Raw genomic sequence first — 5,000 nt, forward strand, 5'->3', positions numbered from 1 at the left:
TATATATATATAGTTGTAAATTGGTTGATTTCTGGGAGAGAGTGAGGCTGGGTACTGTCTATTCCGCCATCTTAACTGGAAGCCCAAAGCTGGTATTTATAACTACCTTCTTCTACTACCCATTCTCTATTCCCTTTGCCTTCAATGAGCACCTCAGCTGGCTGTGGTTCTTTACCTGGTGGAATGACCCCAACCTTCATCCCTGAAGAGTCTGGGCCATTTGTAGTCTTGCCTGGATTTGTTTGTTGTAATTTTTCATTGACCTTAATCACAGGGCATGGTAGTACTAATAGACGTCCTAAGGGATCTCCTGTATTCCAGGTATTGTCTTCCTTAGCTCCATTATGAAGTAGTAGTCCAACTCCTCCTTGGTGGTCTGGGTCAATCACCTCAGCCAACACTAACGCTTTTCTTAACCTCTTGACTCAGAGGCATGAGGAGCCCAAAGTGGCCAGGTGGCAGTCTTAACTACCAGTTCAATGGGATCATTTTTGTGTTTCCTGATGGAAACATTCCTCCCTCTGTAACCAAGACCTCTAAGCCAGCAGAGCATAGACTTGTGGGGGCAGGAAGCAAAAATTTTGCTAATGGGTCCGTAGGGGTAATGGCAAGTGGTTCCACTACCATTTCCACCCCTTGATTCCTGAACCCATGAGTCCTGGCTATGGGAGGACAGTATCATATATTGGGTGCTGATTTAGAGCATATACAGCCTTCTGGAGGACTTTTCCCCAGCCCTGCAAGGTACTGTCACCTACCTGGCACTGTAACTGTGACTTCAAAAGGCCATTCCACCATTCTATTAGACTGGATGCTAATAGGATGATGGGGAACATGATAAGACCAGTGAATTCCATGAGCATGATCCCATTGCCTCACTTCTTTAGCTGTGAAGTGAGTTCCTTGGTCAGAAGCAATGCTGTGTAGAATGCCATGATGGTGAATAAGGCATTCTGTGAGTCCATGGATGGTAGTTTTGGAAGAAGCATTACAAACTAGGAAGGCAAATCCGTATCTAGAACAAGTGTCTATTCCAGTAAGGACAAAACACTGCCCCTTCTATGATGCAAGTGGTCCAATGTAATCAACCTGCCACCAGGAGGCTGGCTGATCACCCCAGGGAATGGTGCCATATCAGGGGCTCAGTGTTGGTCTCTGATGCTGGCAGATTGGGCACTCAGTGGTTACCATAGTCATATTGCCCTTGGTGAGTAGAAGTCCATGTTGCTGAGCCCATGCGTCACCTCCATCCCTGCCACTATGGCCACTTTGCTCATGAGCCCACTAGGCAATGACAGGGCTAGCTGGAGAAAGAGGCTGACTATGATCTACAGAATGGGTCATCCTGTCCACCTGATTATTAAAGTCCTCCTCTGCTGAGGTCACCTTTTGATGGGCATTTGCATGGAAAACAAGTATCTTCACATCTTTTGCCCACTTAGAGAGGTCAATCTACATACCTCTTCCCCAAATTTCTTTCTCACCAGTTTTCCAATAATGTTCCTTCCATGTCCCTGACCATCCAGCCAAACCATTGGCTGCACCCATGAATCAGTATATAATCGCACATCTGGCCATTTCTCTTTCCAAGCAAAGTGCACAACCAAGTGCACTGCCCGAAGTTCTCCCCATTAAGAAGATTTTCTCTCACCACTGTCCTTCAGGTATGTCCCAGAAAAGGGGTGCAGTGCTGCAGCTGCCTACAATCATAGAGAACTCCCCACAAGGCTATAGGTGCAGGCTGGGGAGGGAAGGCAGTGTAACAGAAGTAGGAACCTTTGGCATTTGGACCACTTCTTCATGTAACTTACTTGAGCCTTCAGGACCTGCTCGGGCCCAATCACAAATATTCCATTTCTACTTCTTGATAGAATGCTCATGCATGTGCCCAACCTTATGAATTGCTGGGTCAGATAGCACCCAATTCATGATAGGAAGCTCAAGTCATATGGTAACTTGGTGGCCCATAGTGAAGCGTTCAGTAACTACTAAGGCCCAGTAGCAGTCCAAGAGCCATTTCTCAAAAGTGAGCAGTTTGCAGATGACGGCAGGGCCTTGCTCCAAATGCTTAAGGGTCTCTGCTGTGATTCACCTATAGGAGCCTGCCAATGGTTCCATACCACATCCCTATCTGCCACTGGTACTTCAAGGACCATTGGGTCTGCTATAACATATAGAGCAGCTTGCACAGCATCCTGGACCTGTTGCACAGCCTTCTCCTGCTCTGGAACCCACTCAAAACTAGAAGCCTTTCAGGTCACTTGGTAGATGGGCTGGAGTAACATACCCAAATGAGGAATGTGTTGCCTCCAAAAACCAAGTAGGCCCACTAGGCACTGTGTCTCTTTCTTGGTGGTAGGAGGGGCCAGATGCAACAATTTATCCTTAACCCTAGAAGGGATATCTTGGCATGCCCTACAATACTGGACCCCTAGAAATTTAACTGATGTAGAAGGCCCCTGAATTTTAGTTGTATTTATTTTCCATCCTCTGACATGTCTTACAAATAAGTCCAGAGCAGTTACTACTTCATGCTCACTAGGTCCAATCAGCATAATGTCTTGTGCAAGGGAAAGGCAATCAAGGTCCCTGTGAACTGAATTGTGACACAGGGATGGAGAGTTGATATACCCCTGAGGTAGTATAGTAAACGTGTACTTTTGGCCTTGCCAGCTAAAAACAAACTGCTTGTGGTGGGCCTTATGGACAAGGATAGAGAAAAATGCATTTGCCAAATCAATCGCTGCATACCAGGTACCCAGTTGTCTGTTAATTTGTTCAAGCAATGAAACCACACCTGGTAAAACAGCTGCAATTGGAGTCACCACTTGGGTAAGATTACGATAATCCACTGTCATCCTCCAAGATCCATCTGTCTTCTTCATGGGCCAAATAGGAGAGATGAATGGGGATGTGGTGGGAATCACCACCCCTGCCACCTTCAAGTGCTTGATAGTAGCACTAATCTCTGCAGTCCCTCCCGGGATGCAATATTGTTTTTTATTTACTATTTTCCTAGGTGGAGGCAGATCTAATGGCTTCCATTTGGCTTTTTCCACCATAATTGACCTCATTCCACAGGTCAGGAAACCAATGCAGGGATTCTGCCAGCTGCTAAGTATGTCTATTCCAATTATGCATTCTGGAACTGGGGAAGTAACCACAGGATGGGTTTGGGGACCCACTGGTCCCACAGTAAGTTGGACCTGGGCTAAGACTCCATTAATCACCTGACCCTCATAAGCTCCTATTCTAACCAGAAGGCCACTGTGATGTTTTGGGCCTCCTGAAATCAATGTCAATTCACATTCAGTATCTAGTAGTCCCCAAAAGGTCTGATTATTTTCCTTTCCCCAACGTACAGTTACTTTGGTAAAAGGCCACAGGTCTCCTTGGCTAAGGATGGGAGAAAGATTAACAGTATAAATTTTTGGTAGTATACCAGGGTCCTTCCTCAAGGGGACCTGGCCTTCCCTTCATTCAAGGGGTTCTGGGACTGTAAACTGGCTCAAGTCTAGGAATTGATTGAGGGGCCACGACTCTCTGTTTCTATGATTCAAGGTAGACTTTTGTTTGTTTGACCTAGAAGTTTTCTGCTTATACAGATCAAGTAAGAATTTAGTAGCTTTCCTGTTTATTTGACTCACAGGAACACCATGAGTAACTAACCAACACCATAGATTTATATGAGTCAGACTACTCTGATTATTGCTTTGCCTCTGTTGTCCATTATGGTAACTATGCTCACCTTGCCTTTGTCTGTTGAGTGCCGTCACTTGGCCCCTGCCGCCCCAGTATCCAATTAGTCCCATTGCATTTAAGTGTTCCAGTTGCTTGACTGTAGTTCCCACTGTAAGGTCTGGTCTACAGAGAAGAGCAACAGCAAGGCTCTTCAGGAATGCCGCAGCTCCCCTCACAAATCTATTGTTCAAAGTATTGGTAAAAGGTATGTCTTCTGGAGCCTCCCAGTGTGGGTGCGTAGGTTTTACGTGACAAGTCCATTGTAGTACTCCAGTCTCTCTAAGCCTTTGAATCCCTTCATCTACAGTTAGCCAAGGGAGATCAGGTATCTCTAACTCACTCACAGTGGGCCATCTTTCGATCCATATTTCAGCCAAAAACCAAACAAACAATTAGCACCTTTCTTAACTTCCCAAGCTATAACATTAAATGCAGAATTTCTGATGAGTGGGCCCATATCAATTAATTCAGCCTGATCCAATTTTATGTTCCTTCCACCATTATCCCACACCCTTAATATCCATTCCCATACATATTCTCCTGGTTTCTGCTTGTATGAAGTAGACAATTCATTTAGTTCTTTTGGAGTGTAACACATCTCCTCATGGGTCATACTATGTACCTCACCTTTAGCGGCCTGCTGGGCCTTGAGTCTGGTTTAGGTCTAGAATCAAGGACAGGTGGTGGGGGTGGGTCCTGAGGAGAATCAGCATTGTCTTGCTCAGTATCTGCCTCAGGGGAAGCTATTACTGTTTCCTTAGGAAATGCAGAGTTAATCCCCTCAGGCAGAAGTGAAAAAGACACTGTCTCTGGGGATGAGGGGTGGAGTTCATTTCTGGTGAACAAGCCTCAGTGTAATTTAGGGGTTCCATTTCCCCAGCTTCATCAGGGTCTTCCCACACATCCCTGTCCCAACCTGCAGGATCCCATTCTTTCCCAACTAATGCCCTTACTTTAGCAGTAGATACCCTGTGAGGCTGATAAATTCAACTGCCTCTGTAGTTCAGCTAATCTTATGATGAGGGCTTGTGTTTGATTTTCAGAAATTTCAGCCTTGTGGTTACTGGATAGAAGATTCTGGCCTAGGGCACATTTATAAACTTTTGGGTCATCTATGTGATGCTTGAGCCAAGAATTAGCTTCACTGAGCTCCACCTTTTCTTTCTTCAGTTCATCCAGTGATGAGAGGAACAACCAGCCGATGTCATTATAGTCCTTGGATTTCCACAAATACTCAAAAGTATGATGTATATAGTCAC

The 5,000-nt window shown here is 45.4% G+C and overlaps 1 pseudogene; it reads right to left on the reverse strand.

Moving 5' to 3' along the window:
• Nucleotides 1-92: 92 nt before the first annotated feature.
• LOC103593475 overlaps nt 93-5,000 on the reverse strand; it is a 33,063-nt pseudogene continuing 28,155 nt past the window's right edge.

The sequence above is a fragment of the Galeopterus variegatus genome, unplaced genomic scaffold (assembly GCF_000696425.1).
Source record: "Galeopterus variegatus unplaced genomic scaffold, G_variegatus-3.0.2 Scaffold1355, whole genome shotgun sequence".
In the NCBI taxonomy this organism is placed as follows: Eukaryota; Metazoa; Chordata; class Mammalia; order Dermoptera; family Cynocephalidae; genus Galeopterus; species Galeopterus variegatus.